Source organism: Silurus meridionalis, chromosome 4 (genome assembly GCF_014805685.1).
Source record: "Silurus meridionalis isolate SWU-2019-XX chromosome 4, ASM1480568v1, whole genome shotgun sequence".
NCBI lineage: Eukaryota > Metazoa > Chordata > Actinopteri > Siluriformes > Siluridae > Silurus > Silurus meridionalis.
The window spans coordinates 19152963-19167479 of NC_060887.1; the positions used below are offsets into that span (position 1 = coordinate 19152963).

At 37.7% G+C, this 14517-nt stretch overlaps 1 long non-coding RNA gene across 1 annotated transcript; it reads left to right on the top strand.

Moving 5' to 3' along the window:
- Positions 1-1021: 1021 nt before the first annotated feature.
- LOC124383853 lies at positions 1022-13374 on the top strand. The gene is made up of 5 exons (XR_006925284.1): positions 1022-1252; positions 2558-2600; positions 4711-4961; positions 8897-9131; positions 11887-13374. It is a non-coding gene; the product is annotated as an uncharacterized LOC124383853 (long non-coding RNA).
- The last annotated feature ends 1143 nt before the right edge of the window (positions 13375-14517 follow it).

Genomic DNA, 14517 nt, shown 5'->3' on the forward strand with positions numbered 1-14517 from the left:
TTCAGTCTCTTTCGTGCACATGATGTTTTCCTGAGCCCTGGCTGTGCAGTATTTAAGTCATGACTCCACTCAGATAAAGCCCGTTCTCTGTGGGCCATTGTGAAGGAACTGGGGGCACAAATGAAACGGCTGATCGCACTGAGAATGTAGAACCACGTCTAAAGTTTTAAAACCACACAGAGTTCTAGGAAACCCCAACCAACGCTCTCTGACAAAGTTATCTATTTGGCAGTCGCGCCTCCTATTGAACCACTAATTTATTCAAAGGAGATTTTTTTATCCCCATGATCTGATTATTATGATAATCAACCAGCCTAGACCCTTTTCTGCGCCCTTGTCTGGGTTCTGCCCTCGGTTCTGACAGTTAAAGCTGATTTGCACGGTCTCACAAACGCCAATTCAGTGGCCACATTCCTAGACTCGACAGAGAAAAAAAAGACAGAGACAAAAGGGAAGCTGAAAGCAGACTTGATTTAGGCATTGGGCTTGAGCTATAGAGAAGTCTTAAAGTCAAAGTATTACTGAGAATTATATGTTCTATTTAAAACAAAAATAAATATTTTGTTACGTAAGAACATGTTGCCATAATATATATATATATATATATATATATATATATATATATATATATATATATATATATATATATATATATATATATATAAAATAAATAATCAAATAATTAAAGGTAAACGACTATAAGCCATTATATAATACCAAGCACAATATACCAAATGTTGAACTTAATTGTTTTTTATTTGCGAAAAAAAAAAACATTCAAGTAATACATGTCAGAATATATCAGACTATTCGTTTATATTGCATTTTAATAAAAAATAAAAAAATAAAGACTGCAAGTGTTGAGGATGTAACGTGGGAATGAACTCAGACTCAGAGAAGGCGTGGCCTAAATCTGACTGCTCGGTGTCATAGGGGCGGGGTTTAGAGATGCTATATGTTTTTTGACTTGCAGCACGAGGTTCATAACTGCGTTTCATACTCTGGAGAGGCAGAGAAAGAGAGGAGGACGTGCACGTAGTTAATTTCGCTCTCCGGACGGAAGGCGATGGACACCTGAACGGGACATACGGGTGTAGAAACGGAGGCTTAGCCGGTGATGCTGAATGGATGGGGGGCCATGGCGACGTCACGCGGAGCACCCAGCCGCGCAGCGCACGAGCCAGCGCAAGACGACATTGGAGACGCGCGAGACGATCTCAGCCGCAGCGCACACCTTGTTTCTGAGAAAACCGTGAGTATGCTATGTTCATCTCCATAATGAGGATCATATATATAAATATATATTAAAAAAAGGGAGCTCGAGAGAAAAAAACGTGCTCCGATGATAAATGCGCGTTTGCCTTTTACACGGGCGCTCACTGAAGATGCAGGAGACACACGCGCTGCACAACGCTGCCGTCTCTCATTTTAATAAGATGCACGGTCTATTGAAGGATGCATGATATAAAAAAACTAAGCTAATTAAATATTAAGATATATGTTTTCATATTGAGATCACACACCTATTTAACGTGTAGCTCAGCCGATTCTATAACGTGAAGGGACGCAGGTGGGTTCAGTGTGAGGCAGTCTGATAGCCATAATTCTCGTGTAGCTGATGGAGGGCAAATATTTAATTATTACTAAAATAAGATTTGCCATTTGATTTGCATGCATTATTTAATATTTGAGAAATACAAAAATGTGAATGACGTCTTCCTTCTCCACCTTGATTAGATCTAATCTTCCGATACAATCTCAAACTATTATATATGTCCTGAATACCATGTACAATGAAATGATCTATTATTTTTCATTCTTAATGCATTCACTTATTTAGATTGGATGTATTGTAAGTGGTATAACCTCTTATTGCTGGGACGTTCATTTAGAGGCTACCGCAAATCAGCGACAGCTCTCATTCAGGGTGCATCACAAAATTGCCTTGAGATATGCAATGCACAGATGTTAAAATGTATTTATGCTTGCTTGGTGAACATACCTCTGATTTTGTGGGGTGTGTGTATGTGCATGTGTGTGTCAGTGAGAGTTTGCGTGTAGCGCGCTTTAATTCTCCCCACAGCGCGTGTTTAGAGTTTAATCCAGAAGCTCTCAGGCCTCGAAACGCAAGAATACTGAACATTAGCCTAGTTCTGTACACATGGTTTACTGTGTGAATACATTACAACATCATTAAATAACTAGCATTGTTCAACTTTCCAACTAGACAATGGCGATCTCTCTCTCTCTCTCTCTCTCTCTCTCTCTCTCTCTCTCTCTCTCTCTCACACACACACACACACACACACACACACACACACACACACACACACACACACACACACACTATACATACATATATATATATATTGTATATTGTATGTGTTCCGTGCACCATTTCAAGTAATATTTCAACTAACAGATAACGAAGATTTTTATTAAATCAATGAAAAGGTATTAACTAAAAAAAAGTCCACCATCACGCGTAAATTTAGCTCAAGCAACCGTGCAACCAATTTGAGGCTTTCAAATGCATGAGTTTGTTTTCTTTTTGCAGAATCTGCATGATATATTCTGAAGGACAGGACCCCATGACATAGGTAATGTTTACGAAATGCTACAGTTTTTTCCATAATTTTCAATTGTACTAGTTCCATAACTGAATATATGTCTCCTAAATCGTATAGCCAAAGCAGATTGATAATTTATAATTTTTTAAATTGCCTTTAAGTCCAGCTATAGACTTCAGCTTGAGTGCAGAAACCAAATCCAGCTCCTAGCAGTAAATCCATGCACCAGCACACCCCATCCGTGATTAGGAAACGCTACAGGAGAGCCAACAAATAAAGGAAAACAATCACACTCACGGCATGCCATACAATGCCTGTTATATCGTATAGTGGGAAAATCTACAGTAATCCGAGCCAGAAAATATGATAAACTGACAAAAAACAAAGCCTAAACATCTATCTACCCTCTCTATTATTATGCAAATAGGTAAAATAATACATAAATAATAAATAAATGTAAATAATAAAATATAATTTTTGTTTATTTAATTATTTTAGTCACATGTTTTTATTACACAGTTATAACACCCTGTAATGGTGTAACACCTAATCCCCAGTTCAGCCAACCGTAGAATATTCTATGTGAGGGAAATTCTGACCTGGAGATTAAATTGAGTGACTGAATACGACCCTATGAAATCGAAATTACAAATTACAGTTTCAATAAAATTGTGATATAAAATCCATGTAAACACACAGATTATATATATATATATATATAATTATTAATATTTATAATAATAATAAATATTACAATTTTAGTAAACAAATGTTTGGTTATTTATTAATTATAGTGTGGTAATTTAATGGGATAAATATATTGGCATTATTGTACAATGATTAAACAATGTGTTAAAAAATTAGAGGAATTCCAATTGTATTTGCGTATTTTTGTATTGCTGTATTATTTTTAATGTATTATGATTCATTAATTCTTATTAATATTCTTATTATAGTTGTTGTAAACATTGTAATCATGAAAATCTTGGCCTACTGCTGAATTATTAGACTCAAGTGACATTTGTTGTTTGTTTGTGTATGTGTGTGTTTTTATTTTTGTTAACACAGATGCCTAAACATATTTGTGAGTCAGTGGTTTGTGAAAATTGTTTGCTACATAGATACAAACTCCTTGTTTAATGTCACATCGGCACATAGGCTATTCAGTAACAGATAGAGTCAAGACAGTTTGTACTGTAAACAGCATTCTGGGGACATTAGCAAAATAATTATGTGATGGGAAATGGACAGAGCATAGTGTAAATGAAAATGAACTTGACCCAACAATGCCATTTTGGCTGGCATGAAGAGCTGTACTGCATGATTATGATCTTTCTCTCTCTTTCTCTCCTTCTTTCTTTCTCCTCTTCTCTCTCTCTCTCTCTCTCTCTCTCTCTCTCTCTCTCTCTCTCTCTCTCTGATTACAACACCTCAGAGCAGTAATGGGGAATGGCTTCTCACACAAAGGCTTTTAATTGGACCAACTCCTCTTTCATTTGCATATGTACTGTGTGTGTGTGTGTGTGTGTGTGTGTGTGTGTGTGTGTGTGTGTGTGTGTGTGTGTGTGTGTGTGCGCGTGCATACAAAGGAGCAGGCAAGGATTTTCCTGAGATAAACAAATACTATAGGCGAATTTGTTAAAACAAACACTGTTAGTCTTATTATCATTTCAGAAGCCCATTGAATGTCATTTCATTTAAAATCAATTATCAGCATTTGTAGAGATCATCGTTTCCCCTTTCCAAGAGAGAACATCATCATTTGAGAAAGAAAGCGCAGTTAGAGTATGTGCCTACGGATAGTTTGACTTTGACAAGTTGTTATGGGACTTGCCATTAACACAGTCAGTCAGTTTTGTGAGGATTTGAGAAAGACAGAAATAAAAAATGATGCCACATTAGCCAAGACAATATGGAATAATTTTTAAGTGTTTATTAATATCAGGGAGGAAAACATACTCTCCCACTCCCTGTTGATTAGTAAATGATTGCATAATTATCTAACGCTGAATCTATGACAGTTTTTCAGATATTAGCATTTAAACACTGATTAAATTACACTGAATTAATGTTTTGTTAAAACACATTAAATTCCTAGAGTACTAATTGCAGAGTTAATTAAACGCTTCTCTATTTTCAGGTCCGAATCCGAGCTCCTCATTTTCCCCCTGTGGCTGGAAGAGATGGTTGGCCGAAGGGGTTGGCTGTTATCTTTGGTTATCTAGCTGTATGAGTGATGTACGTTCTTCATAAAGCTAGATAACCGAAAGTAACAAGAATCCCATTACACACCTGAAAGGCCACAACCATCCAACACGTCACAACCCACCTCTTGCTCTCTTTTCTCACAAAGCCAACAACATGAAATAGCATCCAGGGTGAGCAGAATCGGTAAGAAGCTTTTCACCATGATGATTGATTCGCCAGTGCGACCATTGAGATCTTTGTTACCTCATTATAGCAGATTGTGTACTGACAGACAGTGCTATAACTGAAAGCTGACTACATTATTCAGGGCTTGTAAACTAATATTCTGGAAGTGAATGAAGTGAACATGTTTAGTAAACATTTTTATATAAGCATTTAGGCTATAAGGACTAGTTAACTGACTAGTCCACTCTCAACAGTATTAGATTCTTCAATGTTTCTAATTCACAAGATTCTACATTCTACGTTGTCTTCCAAATTGTAAAATGTAAATGTAATCACAAAACCTCTGTTTCTATTCCTTTGATTCTTTGAACATCATAATATAGCCTGGACAAACACAATCATGTTTAAGCTCCTGATCCCAGAACACAAAAAAATGCAAGCAGGGGCTTAATGTTGCAGTCACATGGCCACTGGGTCTCACAGATTCCTTTATAGTATTGAAAGCAGTACAACAGGTTCTAGACAGATTAGTTCTCTAGTAAAATATCTCTGCATCAAAGTTCATTAGGAACTGAAATATGTCTCTGACTGATCAGCAGGAAAGCTGAGACTATAGCTCTCCAGAGCAAATTTGGCAGCCAATTCAAGAGCATTTGAACTATTGGTCAGCACTTGTTCAAGGTAGATTCTTTTTTTGTGGCTCACAAAAGTTGTGGATAGGAGCTGAGGCTTGATCATGCATATGAATGGGCTGGAATAGACCCAATATTAGAATATGAGCAGACAAACTGGATAAGATGGCAGGAATGGTTTAAATGCTCTTCTGTTACTCATGGTGAACCAATGGTCAGAGCTACTGACCCATAACTGTATTGCTGACAGCAGCTATTAGGAAGACAATCCCACAATTTGAGGTGGCATAGAAGCCAGAGCCAGCTGGAAGTCTCTGCCTAATCAGATCATCACACCTTTACAGTTGATCCCATTCAGAGCTACACCATTGACAGGATGTCATTTCATCTTTAGATTAAAGCTGGTAAATATCTTCTTTTTTGCAGAACTCATAATAAAATGTGTTTAAGCAAACTTTAACTATTGAGGAAAAATAATTGATTGTAAACTTAAAACTATATATGTGAAATTGTCAAAGAACACATTTACATTCACATTTACTTGGCAAATGTTCTTGTTTAGCAAGTAGTGAAAGACATAGAGATCAATCAGCAAGAATGTGCAAGCTTGCATAACAAGTGTACTATGTGCTTAGCTATAATTTGGATAAACAAGAGTTCAGTGATATGCAGTTTATATGAAGCATTTATGTGTGCCTTTTCACATAAACAGTTTCTGCCCTTGGCCATGTAATAAACAGCAGCATCAGCTGATCGGTCACGGTCAGGGCTGCCTGCTGCAATGCAGCAGCTGCATCAAACACACTATGTTAGCCTTGATAGTAAGGCAATAAATGAAAGAATGAACAATTCATTTTTTTTACATTTCTAAACACTACAAGCACTCTAATAGGAAGGACGCATTTACCTGAGAATAACTGACGACACCAGAGCAGTGCATCATTCTGTATGGTCTTAGCATGGCACCTATGAATGTTTAGCATGTAACTGTGAGGGCATCCGAAGAACCGACTAGAAGAGCAGTATAAAATCTCCCCCTCCCTCCACTTTGATTTATTTTTTTATTTTTATTTTTTTACAGTGGAACCCAAATGACAATCATTTTAACAGGGGTTGTCACATATACATACTCTTTGATACACTTGAAAAAACCTAACATTAACAGGTAATCAGAACTGAGGTGTGGTGAATCAACTGGTTTCAGTTTAACTGGAAATGTGTATTACAGCCTGTAGCAAGCCAACTTATGGTCTAGAAACATAAAATAAATTGTGCCCCTCCCCTCTTCTACTTTCCCCTCTTCTCCTCTCTAGAGTGAACTGTACTGTCTATAGAGCTAGCTCACTTGTCAAATAGACTCAATGGGCTCTTTTACAACCCTTTCAATACTGTCCAGTCACAACTGCTGAGTTGTAGTTAGAGCAAAGCTAGCCAACTCCTGTCGTTGCCCTTCTTTCTATCAAACACACCAACTGAGACCCAAAAAAGCTGCACTGTGGGACAGGAAATTAAGGATTAAATGCTTGTCTCTTTAGTTCCCCTGGCCTCTGCTTTACTGTCACCCCGTTGAGATGTGAAAATACTTTCAGGCAGTTGGCATAGTCAACAGTTGCGTTTAGAAGTTAGACTAGGTGCACTTATGCAGGGTAATGTTAATAACAAACATTCTACAAGCCATATGAGAAGTCTCTTCTTCAGATTGACCTTCTATGTATGAGAATATAAGTTTAAAAGAAAAGTTTTCTTTTAATGTACTACTAATATCATTGGAAATGATCAGTAGTACATTAAAAGAAAACTTTCTTTAAACTTATTCTCATACATAGAAGTCAATCTGAAGAAGAGACTTCTCATATGGCTTGTAGAAGTCTCTTCTTCAGATTGACCTTCTATGTATGAGAATATAAGTTTAAAAGAAAAGTTTTCTTTTAATGTACTACTAATATCATTGGAAATGATCAGTAGTATGCTAAAGATTTTAAAAATGGAATCATGAGTAATTGTACTCAGAGACCAAGATTAAAACATAATAATAGAAACAGTAACAAAAATAACTATCAGGATACAAGGGAATGTAGTTTTTATGAGCCATTTTCAAAAGTTCATCACTAAGTCTGGCTATGTGTGCAGAAATGAGCTTTTTTCTGTGCATACGTTGGATTGCTGTTCACATATTGGCCAATTGTCCAGCTCACACTCTAACACACCTACAGGTCCACTGAAAGCATACAATCCCATTGTTACCTCAGCTGTTAATGTCAGAGGCTTTACAATAGTCCCTATTCACTCTATTTGCATAAGGCATTTTTCTAACAAGGGTCTGGAGAGGGCTTAAGAGTAGGCCCACTTTAGAGGGCCGCTGCAAGAAATGTCAAGTGCCAATTAGAGAAGGTTTGCTGCCATTCAGCAGGACTACACCCCACTAAATCTATTTCTAACTTTATCCCATCCAACTCTCTCACACTCCCCACCCACATAAATTCAGTCTTCCCTAGACCGCTAACCAGTGTAACCTTAAAACAAGGTCTAAGGTATAGGTTTCCTGCTTCTGCTCGGTTTTTATAGGAAAGCGTAAGAAAATACAAACTTCTGTCAGGCTCCAGAGCTAATCTATTATAAAGAAACCAAATAAGGCTTTTGGGTAAAACTTGGAACATTCAATGCGATATGGAACATTTCTGATTGGAACTGCATTTTACAGCCAGCGCTTATTTCTTTTAAAAAGCAATGTTTGAATGATAACACAAGGTCATTTAACAAAAAAATTTGGCTGGTGCAGTAGCGTGTAATTTAAACCCTGTTAAAACCATCAGTTGTTTCTAGATATATACTTGTGTGCACTCATTTAAAGGAAAGATGCAGAACGAGAACAATTGTACGATCTCACATAGACAACGGAAATTGTTTTTGTTCACCCTGGCCCACTGTTGGTCCTTCCCACCACATTTCCCTCCGTTAGCATTCTGCTGCCACGTAAAAGGATTTATGCCTTGCTCGCTTTCTTTTTCATTCAATCTCTCTCTGTGTAGATTTTTCCCAGCCTTGATTCTCAGATGGTTGAGTCTGATTTGCATGAATTTGCATAATGAAAGTCATTTGCATGCTCCGGGGCAGACTGTACCATGTGAACAGACATTAAAAGGTGTTTGTGAGTGTGTGTGTGTGTGCATGTGTATGTGTGTGTGTGTGTCTGCAAGTGCACATGTCTGACTGGGTGTACCGTTTTTCCGGATAACATAACCCTATAACATTTTTCCAGTCCAGCAAACTCATGTTTACGTTTTCATGGTCTTTTTTGTCCATTCTTGCTCTTTTGTATAGACGTCCAATCTCTATATGGAAAAGATGCCAGTGAAAAGGAAGGAAAACATGGTGGATGCTAAGGAGGGGGGCGGGTTGGTGTTGAGACTCTCTGTGCACCACTATGCATTGCTGCTCTCAGCCCCTCCTCTAGCTGCCTGCCTGCCCCTTCCTCTTGTGACGAGCGGCAATCCATGCTTTACCACCATCTTAGAGAGTGCTGGCATGAAATGGAAGAGGGAGGAAAAACGAGCAGGTAGACCCACCATGACTCTCTTTAATTTCACACACACACACACACACACACACACACACACACACACACACACACACACACAGCGTACACCCCTTCTCCTTTCAACACTTTTTTTAATTACAGCAGATGTGTTTCTTAATTGTGAAAATCACAAGTCGCTGGCACCAAAGTGGGCGGGAATGTGTTTTGTACTTGCTTGTATTAAATCATTTGCTGCCACAATGGGGGAGTAAGAGCGGGCATCTGCGGGCACAGAAATTGAATAGAACGCCATCAGGGACTTTGCTGCCCTCCTTGCCGCCATGCCAGGCACTGAGATGGCGAGCTGCCATTTTGAAGAAAGCCAGCGACACATTTTTCTCTTCTTCAGGCATTACCCTGCAGAGCATCGTTGCACACAGAGATACAAAACTAATGAAAAATATATGACGAAAGTGACATTTAGACATCAGAGTGGTGGTTTAATTATTAGAGAGATTATATACCTTTTATTTAACATGAGAACATTTACATTACATGTAAACCAGGACAATGGAGCTATAAATGTAATACCTGTTTAACTAAAACATCAGTTACAGTCGGGTGGGTCCTATTAATGTAATGAGAGCAGAAAACAATGCTGCCCATTGTCCCATATTAACGGAAAGAATTGCTTTTGTTTGGGTCCAGACATGCCATGACCTAGATGAAATAGCGAAGGGAAAGTGTCACACTGACAGCATATAGCAAACATTGGGTGAGGCAGTAAGTGTAAGGTCTAGTAAGGATATAGCAGATAGATAGTAATATTACAAGAAGACAATACGGGGTTGTGTAAAATATTTGAACTTGAAGAGCATTAACTTGCGCCCCTGGGTAGCTGTCTACACAATGTCTACACAACATTGACTAAATTCTCCAATCTGATTATATTCGATTTAATTGTTTGTATACAAGATTAACTTTTATTCTGTGAACTGATTTCTCTTTCTATGTCTATTAAACAGAAAGACTGTTTCTATGAAGCTGAGTATATTGTGCAATTGTGTGTCAGTAAATAGGTGGTAATGTGTTGGATGAGCCTAGCTTAGAGAGGCCTGAGGAAATTATGCATGGCTAAAACAATACAAACAAGAGCGCCTCATAGGCGAGTAGATGATGGGGTGGAAGGGCACAGCGAGACCTTGTGTCTGGGAGCGTGTGCGAGAGTGTGTATAGCTGGGAGGCAAGTAGGGCATGGGCAAGGGGGCAGACACTCTCATGTCTGTACATACACACCCACCCCTCCTTTTGGGACAACCAAGCAGCTGGTCTCCTGCTCTCCAGGCAGGCACCAGTCTTGGGAACAACCGAGGCCTGCAAAGAAAATGGGCACCCAGGGCCCCCCAAGTCTGAGGGTGTCTGTACACCCCTCCTTACCGTCTCACCTCCCCCTCCTGCTACCAGCGATGCCGAGGGCCTGGGAAGGACTTGAAGTTCATGGCCAGACCGCCTATTGAGCTGACAGGCCGACTGTTTGCTCAATTCAGCCCCCCATTCAGGTCTGAGTGGGGAGGGAGGGGAGCAGTTACACAGTAGCACTGCAATGGCTATTCATTCAGTGAGAGGGAAATCAAGAAAGAAAGAAAGTAAAAAAAAAAAAGAAAGAAAGAATGATGGAGCAACTGAAAAGGAGGGTTGCATATATAAAAGTAAGTATTCAGTGTGCCGCGTTTGGCTCCAAAAACGGTTGTGCCCACCAACATACCCAGAATCTAAACAGACCATCTTTCTATAGTGCTAACACCCCCTGCCCCCCTCCTCTCTTCCAGTCCTGCTGCCCAGCTTTAACAGGACACGTGCTGCGGGTGTAAATTCACCTCATTCAGCTCGGTGTACAATGACAACAGTGTGCCGTCTATTTCCTACGGTCGCTGTGGCATACCCTCACCCTCATTCTCAACACTCGTCTGTACTTCCTCTAACCCCAATTCACAACAGTCGCTGTTTTTTCTGTTTTCCATCACCTGTGGTTACTGCCGCAGCCTCAGTCAGATGCTAGATTCTTTAGGAAGCCTTTTCCTTTTGGTTACATTTAGAAATAAGCACAAAGCTAATCACAGATAAGTGTAAAAAGGTGTAACCACATCAATAGCAACATAGTGGTTAGATTTAAAGTGCCAGAATCACCTGCATTCCTAGTTGCCCCGTCTCGATTACTGTTTAAACACAACTCAGATTGCTTTCTTTGGTCCTTGATTGCAATTTGACAAACTGCTAAAAATAAAGTAGTTGAAAAAAGATGATGTCGGTCAGAACCAATCAGACTCTAGCCCAGTGCAATTCCATTTCCAATCAATGTGTACTGAACCAGAAGTAAAGGTCCAAGTAATATTTGCACTGATGATGGTGGTCTGCTTGCTTTCCTGTTTCCCCCTTGACCTTAATATTTTAAGTTGCTTGTCTGAGCTGTGCAGCAGAAGGGTTGGGTTTACTCCACCTTACCACTTTAGACTTAGGCTCTATCACATGCTTCGTCTTTGCTTTAGCCTTAGAGAGTACCAAGCGCTAAGATGCCTTCAACTTTATCCTAAATCTCCACCTGGCACTTGCTCCCTGTGCCTGATCTACAAGTCTTATGTTACACCCATTCTTCAAAATTATAATTTAATTATGATAAATATGTAAATGACATGATGATAAATATGTAAATGACATGATGATTTTATTTCCCGATGAACAATGTGGTAAGATTATCACCTTATCACATGTAATCATTTCCCTATCTGTTTCTAAGGTGATGGAAGAATAAAAGAGGATTTTATAAATGACATCTGATGACGGATGACAAAGCAATGCCTGCTGATGAAACACTTGACCCAGATGTCTGCACCATTTTATTGTGTGCCCCAACATTGTAACATTCAAGCACTTTAAATGCTATTTTTAAGTATGCTTACATTTTTTTTTAATGCTTTTGTTCTTCTGTTAAGATAAATATCTACTGTAAAATTTAGATTTTTTTTTATTATTATCTGCCATTCTTATATCAGCTATGTATGCTTTACCTGGACATATAATTGAAAATGCAAAGAAAACTAGTTTGCTACATAACAAAATGCTGCGTTTTTCTAAATTAATGAATACTTTAAATGTATATAATGTATCCATTATATACATTTATGTATGTATGTATGTATGTATGTATGTATGTATGTATGTATGTATGTATCTTTATGGCCCAAAAAGTTCACCTGGTCAAATTTGCTTGGATAGCAGAAACTTTAGAATCATTAGCATAGAGCACTTTAAACATTCATGCATTCATGCAGCCTTTCCTTCTTTCTTTTCTTGTGCCTTGTGTTTAATGTCCCAGACAAGGTTCAACAGCATCTGTTATGATAGAAATGACACAGTGTAATCTGATTGTAATGTTATATTCAAAATGAAGTGTTAATTATTAGATTCCGCAAACTGCTGAACTAATGGTGTAGCGATCATGAATGTGAGACCCACGGCAGCAGCGAAGGGTTACTGCACTGCGATTGAACAGCTCCGTGTGTTGATATTTACACACCTGAAATATATAGAGCTGTTTTCTTTATTCTCTATGCAACTGAGTCGGTCATGCAATCATCACTGATCAGTGCAGGACCTGTCCTGGGCAGATTATTTACATTTGAAACTGATATTTTAAATATGTTCTAAACAATATGGGTGTACTGTTAATGAGGAAAAAATATATTATATATACCTTACTTAACAAGGTTGGTGTAAATTTGTTTTGACTCTGCAGTCTAACTGCAATCTTAATTGTGTTTCACGTTATGACAATTATGTAAAATACTACTATTAATACTAGTAGTGATACTACTAATAATCCTGCTATTTCATTTATTATTTAGAGTAAATATGCTTATAATTAAATTTGAGCAGAGGCAAACTTATTATATAATAATCTATGCAAATCTATAAATATTTGATCATATTAATGAGGATTGTGCAATTAATTTTGAGTACCATTTTATTTTTTTTACAATGGACAGCGATGTCCTTAAATCTTTTAAAGAAAATATTTTTTTTTAATAAATGTGAGTACTATGATTTAAAATCATTTACTATGCAATTTTAAATCAAAATGGTGTTTGTTTAAATGTTGTTGTTAATATTTTTCTGTGTGAAATCTTATCTCTGTTAAGACTAACATAAGTATAATTTTTTTATTAGATTATTTGTGGCATTTAACCCATCTGTCCTGTAATGCTTACTAATAAAATTTGACATTGAAAACAAAGGGAATTGTGTTTTTCTGTTAAACAAACATTGACAAAAATAATGCTGGTAATGGTATGGTTTTTGACAAACCCATTGTAGTTCTTTCTCAGAGATTACTACAGAATCTACTGCATGCACACACACACACACACACACACACACACACACACACACACACACACACACACACACACACACACACACACACACACACACACACACACACACACACACACACACACACACACACACACACACATATATGAGACCAGAATAAACAGAGACATTTTTTAAATATACTGATGTGCTACATATGTTTTACTTGGTAGAGTTAATGAACAAGCAACATATTATTGTGTAGGTAAACCTTTATGAAAGGCAATGCCAAGGACATTTACAACTAAGACATTTAAAACAAAAATAACCTGCATTAATATGCAAAGCAAATAACATCATGACCTTATGTTGCATGCAATATCACTGTTGTGCTCATTTCGGCAGCGCTGGACAAATTTTTCCTACTTTAGAGATATGCAATGTAATCACTAGAATCGAGATGTGTGTGTGTGTGTGTGTGTGTGTGTGTGTGTGTGTGTGTGTGTGTGTGTGTAAAAGAGATCAGTCAAGTCCATAACAGTGACGTGTCTATTTCTTGTATGCATTGAAAACCTTAATCTTTAGTGTGTCACTGTGCCAAGAGGCAGACTGCAGAGTGTTCTGTAGAGTGTAATAAAGCTGATATTAAAACACTTTTGGGTGAGTCAGTACCACAATGCAACAGAAGGCACATAACAGGATTAACTCTGACTTCTCTACTTCATGCCTTATTCAGAGCTAGGTCACCTATAGGGCAGGAGCCTAAAAATCGTGTCATTACCAGCAACAGCTTTATTAAAAAAATAAAAATAGGATAGCTATTTAAAACTTAGTTTATTATTGTTTGGAAAATGCCACGAATACTGTGAATATCAGCAAATAAGTAAAGTAAATTGTGTTTGTAAAATCAGTCATCATCTGCCCTTCATTACTCTTCAAGCTGCACTATTAATATGTTATAAACCAGCACATTATTCATCCAGCATTGTGACAATATCCATTGTTGAAAAGTAATATATATATCAAATATATATCTTAAAATTCAAGGTTAATATAT